Source organism: Amia ocellicauda (assembly GCF_036373705.1).
Source record: "Amia ocellicauda isolate fAmiCal2 chromosome 11 unlocalized genomic scaffold, fAmiCal2.hap1 SUPER_11_unloc_3, whole genome shotgun sequence".
Classification (NCBI taxonomy): domain Eukaryota; kingdom Metazoa; phylum Chordata; class Actinopteri; order Amiiformes; family Amiidae; genus Amia; species Amia ocellicauda.
The window spans coordinates 168092-184194 of record NW_027102661.1 but is presented as its reverse complement, the minus strand read 5'-3'; the positions used below and the strand labels follow the sequence as shown (position 1 = coordinate 184194).

General features: G+C 44.5%; 3 non-coding genes across 3 annotated transcripts; all 3 read left to right on the top strand.

Moving 5' to 3' along the window:
• The first annotated feature begins 1332 nt into the window (after positions 1 to 1332).
• On the top strand, positions 1333 to 1405 carry trnav-aac (transfer RNA valine (anticodon AAC)). Its single transcript has one exon. It is a non-coding gene; the product is annotated as a tRNA-Val (tRNA).
• A 2192-nt stretch (positions 1406 to 3597) lies between these two features.
• trnav-cac (transfer RNA valine (anticodon CAC)) lies at positions 3598 to 3670 on the top strand. The gene has a single exon. It is a non-coding gene; the product is annotated as a tRNA-Val (tRNA).
• A 1181-nt stretch (positions 3671 to 4851) lies between these two features.
• Positions 4852 to 4924, top strand: trnav-cac (transfer RNA valine (anticodon CAC)). Its single transcript has one exon. It is a non-coding gene; the product is annotated as a tRNA-Val (tRNA).
• Positions 4925 to 16103: the final 11179 nt, after the last annotated feature.

Here is a 16103-nt window from a genome sequence, read left to right as displayed (position 1 = left end):
GCTGGGGATCCCCGAGACTCATTTGGACATCCATCGCACCGCATGTTGTTTCGTCCTGAGGGACCGGGGTCTGAGGTCTTGGAGAGTAACCACAGTCAAAGGGTTCCAGAGTGTATACAAAATCTGGGGAATAGAACCAGGGGTGATCCCGGGTTTGAAGAGGCCTGTAGAGCCTGTCGACGTCCGCAGCTTTCGGGTAAGACATTCTCTTTAATTTTAAACCATGAATGAATTGTTGCACCTTTTATCCTATCTCTTCACTACGTCACGACACACCGCCCTCTTAGAAGAGAGTAGCCCCTGAGCCGTCAGACCCCCCTCCAAAACCCCACACGTCGTCTGTCGTAGTTCTGCAAGCTTTCCCATTCACACCTTTCAAAACCCTGAGTCGGAGACTCCATTTCGCATTCTCTTGGACCCTCTTGCAAGCCTTCTAGAGTCTTATCCACAAGCCCCAGATCTCTCCAGGCCATCACCTTCAACCAGTCCTCATAAGAGTATTCAATTACCGTCTCAAAAGGTTCCAACGTACCCTCCTTCTCTCCCAAAGCAAGAAGCTCCACTCCAACATAGCTGGGATCCCTTTTAAAGCGGTAACCCCGTCGAGCCCCCCAGAACAACACCCAGGAGCGTTCAATCTTCAAATTGGTGAGTACAGGAACCCTTGCCCGGGATTGTTTCTTGCGGGGTTTCATGTTGATGTCGCTGGACATGTTGAAGAAGCGGGATGTTTCAGAAGCTGAGAATTAAAGAGGTATTGCCTAAAAGAAGCGCGGGTTCTTAAATAGAGAGGAGAGTTTCGGGGCGTTGCCTTCAGAGGGGTGGGGGTATTTATGGGTGGCCTTGTTGTTCAGGGTTTTATGGGTGCACACTTTCTGACGGATATGACGTAGGAATAATTAAGGAAATAACTCTACCTAAAATCACGCCCCCCAATTATGACGTAGGAATATTAATAAGCTTAGGGCATACGTCATAACAAAATAGGCCGCGCCCAAAAAACCCTACTATCTACTCTTATGTAGTTGAAGGCGCAGTATAGCTCTCATAGTCTGGTGGTGACGGAAGACCACCAGCCGTTTGAACAAGCCATTCAGCATCACCTTGTTGGGTTAAGTGCAGGCACTGTCAGAGCGCAGGGCGTCCTGCCTTTGAAAGAGTTTCCGAAGTGTCCTGATGTGCCCTTTAGCAATGCCAAACAGGTCTGTGAAAATGGCATCCTTTCGCGGCACTTCAGACGCCATCTCACAGTCTAGCCGACCTGAAACGCCTGAGCCCGTTTTACCAGCAGGTTCCAACGGTAACCGTTTGAAGCAAGAGGCGGCGTTGTCAGTTTCTGTAGTGTAGCGGTTATCACATTTGCCTAACGCGCGAAAGGTCCCCGGTTCGAAACCGGGCAGAAACAGCCTGCTTTGGGCCGGCCCTTTTCGTCCTGCTTGCCCTCGTGGTTCCCTGCAGGCGGTGGGTGGCTTTTCTTCATTGGAGTGCCCGAAATCGGTGCTCTCAGAGCGTCCGTCCGTCGACAGGTTGAAATTGTAAACGCTGGTGTAGCCACTTTTAATTAAAATCTGATGATGATGATGATGATGATGTTGTTGTTGTTCTTGTTGTTCTTGTTGTCGTCGTAGTCGCCGTCATTATTATTGTTAAAGTAAAGCAGTAGTTAGATTTGTTGCTACCGTAAGGTGTAGAAGGCACAATAGCTCTGATAGTCTGGTGGTGAAGGAAGACCACCAGACGTTTGAACAAGCCATTCAGCATCACCTTGTTGGGCTAAGTGCAGGCACTGTCAGAGCGCAGGGCGTCCTGCCTTTGAAAGAGTTTCCAAAGTGTCCTGATGTGCCCTTTAGCAATGCAAAATAGGTCAGTGAAAATAGAAACCTTTATCTCACAGGCTGGCCCACGGGAAACGCCTGTGCGTGTTTTATCAGCCTGCTTCGATGGGAGCCATTCGAAACGCCAGGACGGGTCGTTTTCCGTAGTGTAGTGGCTATCACGTTTGCCTCACACGCGAAAAGTCCCCGGTTCGAAACCGGGCGGAAACAACCTGCGGTGCACTCGTGCCAGTGCCATGTTACCCGTCGCCATCTCTCTGCCCCAAGGCCGGCCGTCGTTTTCTCTTCCTCGGAGTGGCAAGAAATCCTGACCTTGAGAACAAACGATCGCAGAAGGGTAGCTTTGCGAGGCGCTGGAACTCACACTTTTAAAATCGATACATGTTGTAGCTGTTACAATACGACCGTAGCAGGATCAGCGACATTGCTGTTACTCTTATGTAGTCGAAGGCGCAGTATAGCTCTGATAGTCTGGTGGTGACGGAGGACCTCCAGCCGTTTGAACAAGCCATTCAGCATCACCTTGTTGGGCTAAGTGCAGGCACTGTCAGAGCGCAGGGCGACCTGCCTTTGATAGAGTTTCCTAAGTGTCCCGAAATCGGTGCACTCAGAGCGTCCGTCCGTCGACAGGTTGAAATTGTAAACGCTGGTGTAGCCACTTTTAATTAAAATATGATGATGATGTTGTTGTTCTTGTTCTTGTTGTTGTTGTTGTTCTTGTTTTTCTTGTTGTCGTCGTGGTCGCCGTCATTATTTTTGTTAAAGTAAAGCAGTAGTTAGATTTGTTGCTACCGTCAGGTGTAGAAGGTACAATAGCTCAGTGATTGTCTGATGGTGGCACAAGACGAGCAGCAGCTGTTTGAACAAGCCATTGAGCATCACCTTGTTGGGGTAAGTGTAAGTCTTGTCATAGCTCAGGGCGTTCTTCCTTTGAAAGAGTTTCCAAAGTGTCCTGATGTGCCCTTGAGCAATGCAAAATAGGTCAGTGAAAATAGAAACCTTTATCTCACAGGCTGGCCCACGGGAAACCCCTGTGCGCGTTTTACCAGCCGGCTTCGATGGGAGCCATTCGAAACGCCAGGACGGGTCGGTTTTACCAGCAGTCTCCAACGGTAACCGTTCTAAGCAAGAGGTGACGGTGTCAGTTTCCGAAGTGTAGCGGTTATCATGTTCGCCTAACGCACGAAAGGTCCCCGGTTTGAAACCGGGCGGAAACAGCCTGCTGTGGGCCGGCCCTTTTCGTCCTGCTTACCCTCGTGGTTCCCCGGAGGCGGTAGGTGGCTTTTCTTCATTGGAGTGCCCGAAATTGGTGCACTCAGAGCGTCCGTCAATCGACAGGTTGAAATTGTAAATGCTGGTGTAGTCACTTTTAATTAAAATCTGATGATGATGTTATTGTTGTTGTTGTTGTTGTTCTTGTTGTCGTCGTGGTCGCCGTCATTATTATTGTTAAAGTAAAGCTACCGTAAGGTGTAGAAGGCACAATAGCTCTGTGATTGTCTGATGGTGGCACAAGACAAGCAGCAGCTGTTTGAACAAGCCATTGAGCATCACCTTGTTGGGGTAAGTGTAAGTCTTGTCATAGCTCAGGGCGTTCTTCCTTTGAAAGAGTTTCCAAAGTGTCCTGATGTGCCCTTGAGCAATGCAAAATAGGTCAGTGAAAATAGAAACCTTTATCTCACAGGCTGGCCCACGGGAAACGCCTGTGTGCGTTTTACCAGCCGGCTTCGATAGGAGTTATTCGAAACACCAGGACGGGTCGGTTTCCGTAGTGTAGTGGCTATCACGTTTGCCTCACACGCGAAAGGTCCCCGGTTCGAAACCGGGCGGAAACAACCCGTCCCCCATCTCTCTGCCCCAAGGGTGGCTGTCGTTTTCTCTTCCTCGGAGTGGCAAGAAATCCTGACCTTGAGAACAAACGATGTAAGAAGGGTAGCTTTGCGAGGCGCTGGAACTGACACTTTTAAAATCGATACATGTTGTTGCTGTTACAATACGACCGTAGCAGGATCGGCGACATTGCTGTTACTCTTATGTAGTTGAAGGCGCAAAATAGCTCTGATAGTCTGGTGGTGACGGAAGACCACCAGCCGTTTGAACAAGCCATTCAGCATCACCTTGTTGGGCTAAGTGCAGGCACTGTCTGATCGCAGGGCGTCCTGCCTTTGAAAGAGTTTCCGAAGTATCCCGAAATCGGTGCACTCAGAGCGTCCGTCCGTCGACAGGATGAAATTGTAAACGCTGGTGTAGCCACTTTTAATTAAAATCTGATGATGATGATGATGATGATGTTGTTGTTCTTGTTGTTGTTGTTGTTGTTCTTGTTGTCGTCGTGGTCGCCGTCATTATCATTGTTAAAGTAAAGCAGTAGTTAGATTTGTTGCTACCGTAAGGTGTAGAAGGCACAATAGCTCTGATAGTCTGGTGGTGAAGGAAGACCACCAGCCGTTTGAACAAGCCATTCAGCATCACCTTGTTGGGCTAAGTGCACGCACTGTCTGATCGCAGGGCGTCCTGCCTTTGAAAGAGTTTCCGAAGTATCCCGAAATCGGTGCACTCAGAGCGTCCGTCCGTCGACAGGTTGAAATTGTAAACGCTGGTGTAGCCACTTTTAATAAAAATCTGATGATGATGTTATTGTTCTTGTTGTTGTTGTTGTTCTTGTTTTTCTTTTTGTCGTCGAGGTCGCCGTCATTATTATTGTTAAAGTAAAGCTACCGTAAGGTGTAGAAGGCACAATAGCTCTGTGATTGTCTGATGGTGGCACAAGACGAGCAGCAGCTGTTTGAACAAGCCAGTGAGCATCACCTTGTTGGGGTAAGTGTAAGTCTTGTCATAGCTCAGGGCGTTCTTCCTTTGAAAGAGTTTCCAAAGTGTCCTGATGTGTCCTTGAGCAATGCAAAATAGGTCAGTGAAAATAGAAGCCTTTATCTCACAGGCTGGCCCACGGGAAACGCCTGTGCGCGTTTTACCAGCCGGCTTCGATGGGAGCCATTCGAAACACCACGACAGGTCGGTTTCCGTAGTGTAGTGGCTATCACGTTCGCCTCACACGCGAAAGGTCCCTGGTTCGAAACCGGGCGGAAACAACCCGCGGTGCACGCGTGCTAGTGCTTTGTTATCTGTCCCTGTAACGCGGCCGGCCATCGTTTTCTCTTCCTCGGAGTGTCAAGAAATCCTGACCTTGAGAACAAACGATCACAGAAGGGTAGCTTTGCGAGGCGCTGGAACTGACAGTTTTAAAATCGATACATGTTGTTGCTGTTACAATACGACCGTAGCAGGATCGGCGACATTGCTGTTACTCTTATGAGTAGATAGTAGGGTTTTATGGGCGCGGCCTATTTTCTTATGACGTATGCCCTAAGCTTATTAATATTCCTACGTCATAATTGGGGGGCGTGATTTTAGGTAGAGTTATTTCCTTAATTATTCCTACGTCATATCCGTCAGAAAGTGTACACCCATAAAACCCTGAACAACAAGGCCGCCCATAACCTGTTGTTCTTGTTGTTCTTGTTGGTCAACTGTAGAGTGTGAATGGGTCGGCTCTTCCTGTAGTGTTTGGGGGTCTTTTTTAAATATACATGTAATGGTTTAGTAAATCTAAACCGTTATAAGATCAACAAGTTCTGTTGTCTGTAATGGTCCCAGGTCTTAACAATGCCAGTTTTGAATAGTGCGTTTATCATATTCACACTGTCTCTGTCTGTCTCTCTCTCTCTCTCGCCCAATCATTTTATAAGATCAACAAGTTCTATTGTCTGTTATGATCCCAGGTCCTAACAATGCCTGTTTTGCATAGGGTACTTATGTTATCCACACTGTATCTGGCTCTGTCTCTCCCCTCAAATTTAATTAAAAATAAAATTAAAAAAGAGGGTGTGTGTGTGGGTGTTTGTGTGTATAGGTTAATTGTTTTTGTAAAAAAAAAAAAAAAAAGCTGTGGTTATATTTTATCTCTCACATAATGTGTTCAGTCGTTTTACTTAAATACATTCTAGGGTCTTAAAGCTCATAAGAGTTAGACTTAAGATAAGGATATGCTTTTAAGGTATTTTAGCAGTCTCAATCCCTGATGATAAGGAATCGTTTAAAAAATAAAAACAACTGATCACTCAATGCTAAATAGATCACAACACTCAAGGCTAAATCACTCACACCATGGGTGGCGGGGGTGGGCTCAGACAACAGTACGTATGGCATGTGGTATCAAAACATTCAGAATACTTTTAACCTATATAATTTATAAGCTTTGTAAAATAAACCCAAATATCTCTTTTGCGGGGATAAACGCTGTTCTGAGTAGTTTGTGACTTGTTTAATACCAAACAAAGCATCGCTATTAAAAAAAAAAAAAAAAACACTGTAAAAGCGCTAGTTATTTTAGATCTTTATAGTTATTTTCTTGGCTCAGGTTGTTTTTTAGCGCTTATAAAGGCCTGAAATATTCTTAGTGGTTTGTTGACTATAGGTCTTGATGCACAAAGGCCAGACCAGAACAATGCCTTACACGCAGATCCGGCATGTGGCCATCAGTATAAGTATGAAGGTCTGGTCTTCAGCTCGACAGACTCTTACTGACCTTTCGATTTAAGACTAAAGATCAACAATGTCCGGAAACAACATCAGCGACTTCGATTTAAATGAGTTTTTAGGCAAGTCTTCAGATTATTTTCATTGACTCAGAGCGTGTTGTGTGCATGTATTGTAAATAAGGCTATAACATCTGTTTTAAGTTCTGTAAAATTATTTTTCAGCCAGTCAACAGGAGTTAATTCCCAACGCTGAGGAGATCATCTGGAACAACGACGGTAAGATTTTTGTGTTTGCGCTCATGGGTTCTTATGTATGGGTGTGTGTGGTTTTGAAGCGGCTCATTAGAGTTATGAAAACGTTTTAATATATATTAATGCCGGTCTCTTTAATTACACAGAAACTATCGAAAGGCCTGTGATTAATGTCTCCGAGGATCGACCAAGAGAAGTGGTTGTCCCTAGACAGACTGTCTGCCGACCGGGTAAGAACTAAACCCCTGTTTGTTTGTATAACGTTTCTGTAAGATGTTTGAGTCCAGTTTTGTTAATTTTAAAAAATTATCCTGTCTAACAGTATTAAGAAACGTGGTTCGAGACAACGAAAGGCCTTCCACATCGAGGGCTTGTTTCGTTTTACCTTCGAGAACCGTAACCTTTCAAGAATCTGAAAGGCCGTCAGCCCCGGTATCTGATAGCTGTGAGTATATGTCTGCAGCCTGTAAGAGGATAAAGCTTTTTATAAAGCGGTGTGGTTAAAGGTTAAACATGTCTCTTACCTTCACAGCGGTGCAAAAAGCTAAACCAGCCGAAAAAAATAAGAAACGATTATTCTGTGGAGGTAAGTAAGATCTTTCAAACTTTAATGTTTTTAAAAGGGCTTTGTTTGCCCGTTGAGGGCTAATATTTAAGCGATGGGTGACCGTTTCCTGTAGGGCGGGGGGTTCTGGGAAAGATCTTTAGAAGTCCGGACAGGTCTAGGCTTGTTTCTGGGGAATGTGTTTAGAAATGACCGATTGCCGTACCGTCTGGTTAGGAAGTAAAGCCGTCCGAAAGGGTTTAGTAAGTTGTTTGACTTATCTCCCGCTATTATACTTCTGTTTTAAAGTGGTTGTAGGAAAAGGCTTGAAGGTGTTCATTGTATTTAATATTTAAACAGATCGTGAAAACGTTTGTGAAACAGGAAGTCCCGGGATCAGGAATCGTTTACACTTGGAAGGTTCGTTTAAAAATGAAATGTTGTTGTGTGTGTGTGTGTTTTATTAACAATATTACAGTTTTTAAAGAAACATTTAAGAAACAGTTTATTTACAGCGGCTTCTCTGTTTTACATTTATTATCAAGTCCTAATAAATATATTGTCTGTAAATAATATTGCGTTGTAGTGAATGTCTAAGGCTATTTTCAAAGGTCTAAAAAAGCTAAAGGTTTTGAATGTCCTGGACATGTTGTTTTAAGTTTGATTTCTGTCGCCGTTTAAAGATGTAAATGTAATGTATATTTTTATTCTTCCCAAGACTATTGGGATAGTCATTCTGTGGATGAGCTATTGAGAACAATTACCCCGTCTAAGTGGGATCAAACATCTTCCCCGGTGAGATCACCGAGAGGATCCCCCACGGTGGTCTTGGAGACCCCCCAACATCTACTCAGGCCACAGCCTTCTGGGGGTAATTCAACACCCCAGATTCAGCCCGCCGCATTGTCGGGCGGAACAAATACAGGCATCCAACAACCTCATGGGTCGCCGTCAGTCAGGGCTGACACACCACCCAACGACGGCCTGGTTTCAACATCGTTCCCCCAGACCCATTTCTTGGCTACAGAAACGCGGAACAGTTCCCCGCGCTTGGCCAGGGTGTCACCGCAAAGGCCTTCTTGGTCTCCGTCCATGAGTATACGCTCGCTCCCTGCCTCCTTCGACCGAGATTTACCGGAGCGACCATCCTTTGAAGCTGAGCCAGGCCACCAGCCCCCGGAGCTACTTCCTGAAGGTCGGCATGAGTTGCTACATACTTTGTTACAAAATCAAAGACTTGTGTTAGTGGGGCAAAACCTGGTGATAGAGAGCCAAAACACCCTTATTAATACCCTTACTAACGAATTGTACAGTATTTAATGTTTTAATAGACACAAAACGCCTTACTATTGTGGGTTGTTGGAAAAATAAAAAATAAATTAAAAAATGTCCTGACTTGGTAAAAGAACTCACAAACTAAAGGATTATGAACAAGCTAGGGCCCCAAAAAGACCTTCCCGAGAGAACATCCCCGGCCCTGTTGTGAACTCCTCTGATGTCCCAATGAACCTGGAACTATTACAAATGATAAATGATTTAAATAACCCCCAATTACCACCGATAGAATGTGAATTAACAGACTTACCGGTGAACCCCGACCTGTTACAGATGGTCAATGATCTAAATAACCACCTCCCACCGGTAGCGCTTATAGAGGCTCACCCCCTAGTTCACCCCGATTTGTTTGAAATGGTGGAGGCTTTGGAGGAGCTACCCCGACCAAATTCTGCCCCTATTATAAATGATTTGAGACAATTAGAACACAGGATGGCGGCAGAAGCAGCCATCACTATAGAGGAGGGTCTTGACATTAACCGGTTGGATATCTTTGAAGGACTTTTACAGGCTTTAAATGAGCCTCCTCAAAAAGGGGGTTTTGTAGATGTCAGCAGTGGGGGTGTTCGGAATGTGGAGGGTTCTGAGACTGATAAGGCTGTGGAGGACATGCTCTGTGAGAATGTAGGGGGTGAAGGCTTTGTTCAAAATGATGATGTGTCCAAGAGTACCAGTGATCCCGTGATTATAGATAGACCGGCCTATAACAATTTTGAAATGATTCAGCGTTTTAATTTTGCAGAACTTTTAAATTGTGACAATTATGCAGAAATATTTGTCAACATACACGAGGCCTTGCAGAAAATGCTTGAACAGGTTGCTGAAAGTGTCAGACCTCGAGATGTTGTACAGTTAGAAATCAGAGGGGATGATTTGTTTAGCAACCTATCTGTAATGCTGAGTGGAGATAATTTAGATGTCTGGCTAAAATCGAAGCGTTATTGCAAAGTAACGCAGCCATCTTAGCTGATGAAAGTCTGTCTCTGGTAATGAATGTGGTTCGTAACCCTGAGGGTGGGGCGCTTAGAAGACTGTCGAAATGCTTGAAGAACGACATAATTAGGACCAAGCTCAGGCAATTAGTGGTGAGTTCCAGTGGGGACAATAAGCTCTGTTTTGCTTACAGTTTAATAAAACTACTCACCCCCGACATGCCTGAACCCCAAGCTCTGCAAGAGGCTTTAATGCTTCATCAGAGGGCCGGCTTAAACTCTCAACAGATGGTTGCCTTTTCAGACATCACCAAGTTTGAGGAGTTGTTGTCTTTAAAAATTGTTGTGTGGTACCGTTGTGAGGTAAAGGAAGTATTTGTGAAATTTCAGATACATCCTGAAACCCATACACAGACACTGTTTCTCTTCCTAAGTGATCGTCATTACTTTGGAATAAAGAGTTTGACGGCTTTTTTGGGTTGTTCGTATGTTTGTCATTGGTGTTATAAGGCCTTCAATGATAAGCTTAAGCACCGCTGTGACGGTTACTGTAACGTCTGTTTCAATCCGCAATGTCGTAAGGGTTTGGCCCCTACCATCCGATGTAAAGATTGCTTAAGGATTTGTCTCTCAGCGTTCTGTTTTTCCGAGCATAAGGTACAGAGGGCCGCTGCTGAGGGGGTTAAAAAACTGAGTTATTGTCATCAAACTAAATATTGCCCGCAGTGTTGCCTCCAGTACCGTTTTCATGAGGTTAAACCACACAAATGTCTGGAGCCGAGATGCAGGATCTGTAATGCTGATTTAACCCCGGGGTCCGAACACCAGTGCTTTATTCAGCCGGTTAAAAAGGAGCCGCCGCACAACCGGTATGTCTTTTTTGATTTTGAATGCCGGCAAGAAAACGGGGTCCACGTTGCTAATTATATACACTGTATTGACATGTTGGATCGTGAGTGGTCAGCTAGCGGTGAGAGTTGTGTCAGGGATTTCTTTACGCGGTATCGCGGTCCAAAATACCTCAATTACACATTTGTTGCCCACAATGCTAAGGGTTATGATTCTTACATTTTGATGAAGTATCTGGTGGAAAATGGGGTGACCCCAAAAATAATAGCTCAGGGTAGCAAGATCATGTGTTTCACCGACGAAGCTTTCAACTAACGTTACATAGACTCGTTAAATTTCCTCCCCATGAAATTGAGCGCTTTGCCTAAGGCTCTGGGTTTTGAGGCTCAGAAGAAAGGTTGGTTCTGCCATTTTTTTAATACTAAGGACACTCAAAATTATCGAGGGTCCTACCCGCCCGCCTCTTATTATGGGGTTGATACTATGATGTCTCATGAGAGGGAGGAATTCTTTAAATGGTACAATACGGTTAAGGGAGGTGTTTTTGATTTCCGAGAAGAGATGGCCGCTTATTGTAAAAATGATGTGGTGATCCTTAAAGAAGCCTGTGTGCGTTTCCGCGCCGAGGTTATCAACACATCGGGTCTCGACCCTTTGCAAAGTGTGACCATAACGTCTCTCTGCATGAAAATGTATCGGTCCAATTTCTTGCAGAAAAACACTATAGCGGTCACCACTTCTGACAACTATCGTGCTAGACAAAAGAACTTTTCGACTGTCTCCATACAGTGGCTGGAATACCTGAGTGCCCGGGATAACATCTTCATCAGACATGCTTTAAATCAAGGGGAAGTCAAAATGGGGCCTTACTACTTAGACGGTTTTAGCGACGTGTTCGGGCGGCGTACCGCTTATGAGTTTGCAGGTTGTATTTACCATGGCTGTCCTCAGTGCTTCGACCCAAACACCTTTAACCCCGTAACACAAAAACTCTGCGGTGATATGTACTATGATTTCCAGGAACGAATTGATACTTTAAAAAACACCTATGGTTTGAACGTTCTGGTGATTTGGAAACACGAGTGGACGACCCTGAAGCAACAGGAAGCGGGGGTACAACGGTTTATGGAAACCTTGGACTTTCCTGAACGTCTAGAGCCCCGGGATGCGTTATTTGGGGGTCGAACCAACGCCCTCTGTTTACATTATGAGGTAAAGGAGGGTGAGAGAGTAGATTACTATGATTTCACCAGTCTGTACCCTTATGTCAACAAGACCAAAATGTACCCGGTGGGGCGTCCAACCATTGTTTATCGTGACTTTCTCGAAATTGGACATTACTTTGGTTTGATCAAAGTCACCATGTACCCTCCTCGCGAGCTGTTCTTACCCGTGTTGCCTTACAGGTGTTCGGGAAAATTGATGTTCCCTCTGTGTAGAACGTGTGTGGAAACTGAAAATCAAACTACCTCTTGTCTGCACAGTGATGAAGATAGAGCGCTGACGGGTGTCTGGTGTAGCATTGAGCTTGACAAGGCGGTGTAGAAAGGTTACAGAGTCGGTAAGGTGTATGAGGTTTGGCATTTTTCTGAAAAATCTGATACTCTTTTTGCTGATTACATTATGACCCATCTGAAAGGGAAACAGGAGGCATCGGGCTATCCCTCATGGTGTGTTGACTCCGCGGCCAAAGAGCGATACGTTCAGCAATATTTTGAAAAGGAAGGGATCCGTCTAGAGCCGGGGAACATAACTGTAAACCCCGCCAAGAGACAAATGTCCAAACTGATTTTAAACAGTCTGTGGGGTAAGTTTGGGGAAAGAAATTACCGTCTAAACACAACCTTGATTAAAACCCCTGAACAGTTTATAGAATTTACGTTTTCCAAACAACATGCAGTATCACACTTTCAATTCTTAAATGACCACGTGGCACAGGTCCAGTGGAGGGCCCCTAAAGATTTCCCCACCAAACAGGGGAACGTTAATGTTTTCATAGCGGTTTTTACCACGGCTTACGCCCGGCTTGAATTGTACAACTTAATGGATCAGTTGCAGGAACGCACGCTCTATCATGATACTGACTCTGTAATCTTTGTCACCAGGCCAGGGGATTGGGTCCCTCCCCTCGGGGACTACCTTGGGGAGTTAACGAGCGAACTAGATCCTCAGGACCACATAGTGGAGTTTGTTTCAGGGGGTCCTAAGACGCATACAGAACGGCTGCGGGTAAGACCTGTATGAAAGTTAAGGGTTTCACTCTGAACCATTGTAACAACAAGCTCATTAACATCAAGTCTCTGACGACCCTGGTAGAAAGTTTTGTAACCGAGAAAGACGCGCCTCCTCGTGAGATTATTACAGCCGGAAATCATATCTATCGCAATAAAAAGGGGTACACGTTGGAAAATAGATCACTAAACAAACGGTTCAGGGTGGTGTACAATAAAAGAGTCTTGAAGACTGATTATACCACTCTGCCTTATGGATATTAGTGGTGGTTTTGATAACAGACTTCAACACCCTTTCTCCTGTATTATAGCCGGTCCCTCCAATTCGGGGAAGAGCTATCTTATAAAGAACATCATAGAAGATGTGGACGCAACCGTGTCCCAAGCTCTTGACAACATAGTGTGGTGTTACTCTTGCTGGCAACCTCTCTACGATGATTTGGCTTCGAAAAAAAATAATCTGTAATTTGTGCAAGGTCTCCCCGCCTCGTTGTGTGACGATGACTTGTTCCCGCCCGGTCAAACTAATCTAGTGATCCTTGATGACCTGATGGAGCAGGCCGGTGACAACAGTGAAGTGGAAAAAGCTTTCACAAAGTACACTCATCATAGGAATTTAAGTATTATTTATTTAGTTCAAAATCTATTTTTTCAAGGTAAAAAAAGCCGCACTATTAATTTATATGCCAATTATATAATTCTTTTTAAAAACCCCAGAGATAAACTACAGGTCACCGTCTTGGCTCGTCAAATGTACCCTAACCAGACCAAGTTCTTTTTGGAGGCATTTGAGGATGCCACCAAAAAACCCTACGGGTACTTGATTGCGGACTTAAAAGCACAAACCCCAGAAGACTTTCGCCTCAGAACAGGTTTGTGCCCGCCCGATTGGCCGGCAGTGTATGTGCTAAAGAAAAGGAAATAAATAAGAATGTCTGTTCGGATTAAAAGAAATCTGCCACTTTTGCAAATGTTATTTGAGGGGAGCCCGCGCCATAGGAAAGCTGTGCTGGCAGGGGCCCCCTCGGATTTGATCGAGACCCTGTGTGAAATAGCTTTTAACATCTTACGCGGTAATATACCCCTAACCCCTTCTCAACAATCTAAACTCAAAAAACAAAAAGCGGTTATCAAGATCATCGCTAATAAGAAGTATTCTATTAAAAGAAAAAGAAAGAAGATTAATCAAACCGGGGGTTTTATAGGACCGCTGTTGAGCATAGCCGTGCCTTTCCTAACCAGTCTTCTAGCTTCCAGAGTGGGTTAATAATGGAATATGCTCAGAAAATGTTTTTGATCCCTAAGGAGCAGCTTGAGAAACTGAGAAAAAATGTTGTCGGGCCAGAGCCCATTAGACAAATGGCCGAAAACAACCTGGACTCTGAAATGAAAGCTATACAGGCCAGGGCCGATTTAAATCAGTATTCCAAAGCCCAGTTGTATACCAACATGTTACAGCGCTACCTCCGTCTGGTTAGACAGGGTGAAAAAGATCAATACATTTTAACTTTAACCATGGCCTCTCAAGAAAATGGTTCTGGGGCTGATGCGGGGGGTTCGGTTGATAAAGATGTTGCGGTGACCGAACCTGTTGAGAGTTCAGAGGGAGATGTTGTAACGGATGTTTTGAGAAACATGCCGGCCAGAAGCAAAAGACATGCACAATATATCCTGCACAAAATGGTTCAGAAACCGCGGGTAACGGCTTGGAATGAACAGGGTGAATTTGTTTTTAAGGGACAACTGATCAAAGGTTCACACGTTTGATTTGTTGAAGAGTGTCACTAGCACTAATAAGGTACCCGATAGTCGCCGACCTGTAGGCTGGAATGCTTTCCTACAGGCGATGGCCTGTCTGAACATGCCCCAATCAACAGTTCCTAACCAGGAAACGCGATAAAAAATCCATCTGTGTAAAGAGGTGGAGCCTGATCTGACTCCGATATCTCATTACTCTGACCGTGCTGAGCGACCATCCTCAGGATCTATCCATCGTTGGGAAGCTTATTAATCTCATGTTTTTATTTGTCTCCCCTGTAAATAATGACCCGACAAACAATTTTTTATTTTTATTTTTTTTTTTTCAAATGTTGTACATTTATTTATACCATAACCCCTGCTTTGTATAAGAATTGTGTTGAATAAAAACAAAACTAATGATTCAAAGGCTGTTTTCATTATTTTTTCACCTTAACACGCATGACATCTTTTAAAATCCTCACAAGAACACCCCATCTGTATACATGGCTGGCTAGGGTCGTAAGTCATTGTGTTATAAGGGGGGTCCACAGTGTACTGACAAACTCTGCCACTTTTTTATCATTTTGGCCTAAATCCTCACTGTACAAGGCCATAATATCGGGGTATGACCTTCCTTTAGATCTATGATATAAGAAAAACACACAGTGCTGACCACAAGTGAAGGTCTGAAGACTTTGTACTTGACGACCGCTGTAAATGGTTTCTTGACAGTTGTTGAGCAGAAAGTTATTGATCTTCCGAGGGAAAGGTCTGAAATCCGGGGGGTTTCCATAGGAATCAAAAAATTCACCACGGTGGTCCTACCTTAGATAAATAGCCAGCCAATGTTCTCCGGGCATATTTTTAGGGTGTGTGTTGATTATGTACATTGCAGGTAAATTCTTGATCTTAAATTTAGGTAGCTGATCGCAGGCGTAGACTCCTTGAAACAGTTTCCGTGAGCCGGCCAGGGCATTCATGATGTGGTTGAGCTCTCTGGTGTTCATTTTAATAATAATCATACAGAACGTTTCTCCTCTGATTCACCTCAATAATGTTGTCAAACACAGCATACACGACCATATTTACAGTGCGTGGTAGAGGCTGCTTGAAACGCATCTCCAAACGCATATTGCCCGTCTTCATCAGTGAAAAATGTTGTCCACACTCTTCGTCAGGGGTCAGGTTGAAACCGTACAGGGTGTAACCGCTGCAGTATTCCCGGCGATCGATCAGCAGAGTTTGATCCTTGAGATGGCGACCCGTAGCCAGTACTACACTGTAATATTCACGAACCGCATTGCCGTTTTCAAAGTCAGGTTGAAAAGGTCTGGATGGAACCTGCACACCATCGACGTACAACGCTATAAATTCCGCGTTATAATGTTTAAAGTTAAAGGGGTTCTTGTTGTAAACCCCGGTAAATGCATCATTATCCACGAGACCAATAATAACCTGTTTTGGGAGCTGTCCTAGAAACAGATTTTCCTGGTTCATCACCCGTGTCCCTGCAGTCATATAGACTCTTTCGATCGGGTACTTAACGCCTGCGCGTGTCCTAGTTTAACCGCCGGGGAGACGGACACTTTTTTCACAAACAGCGAGGCCGATAATATGGTCAGTTTATATTTTTCAGTATCAGGGGTCATCAGATAAAAAGCACTTTTACTACGGATCATTTTAATTTTAATGTCTACCCCGTTGAGCATGAGTTTTTCTTGGAAAAATATGTCTGCATTGATATGCCCCATTAGCTCAAAGGTCCTCCCTTCTGTTGAAGAGGCCGTTCTTTTTTGCAAACCCTTATTGAGTCCCTCTGGATCCTTGTCGTCCATAGCTTCCGGGTT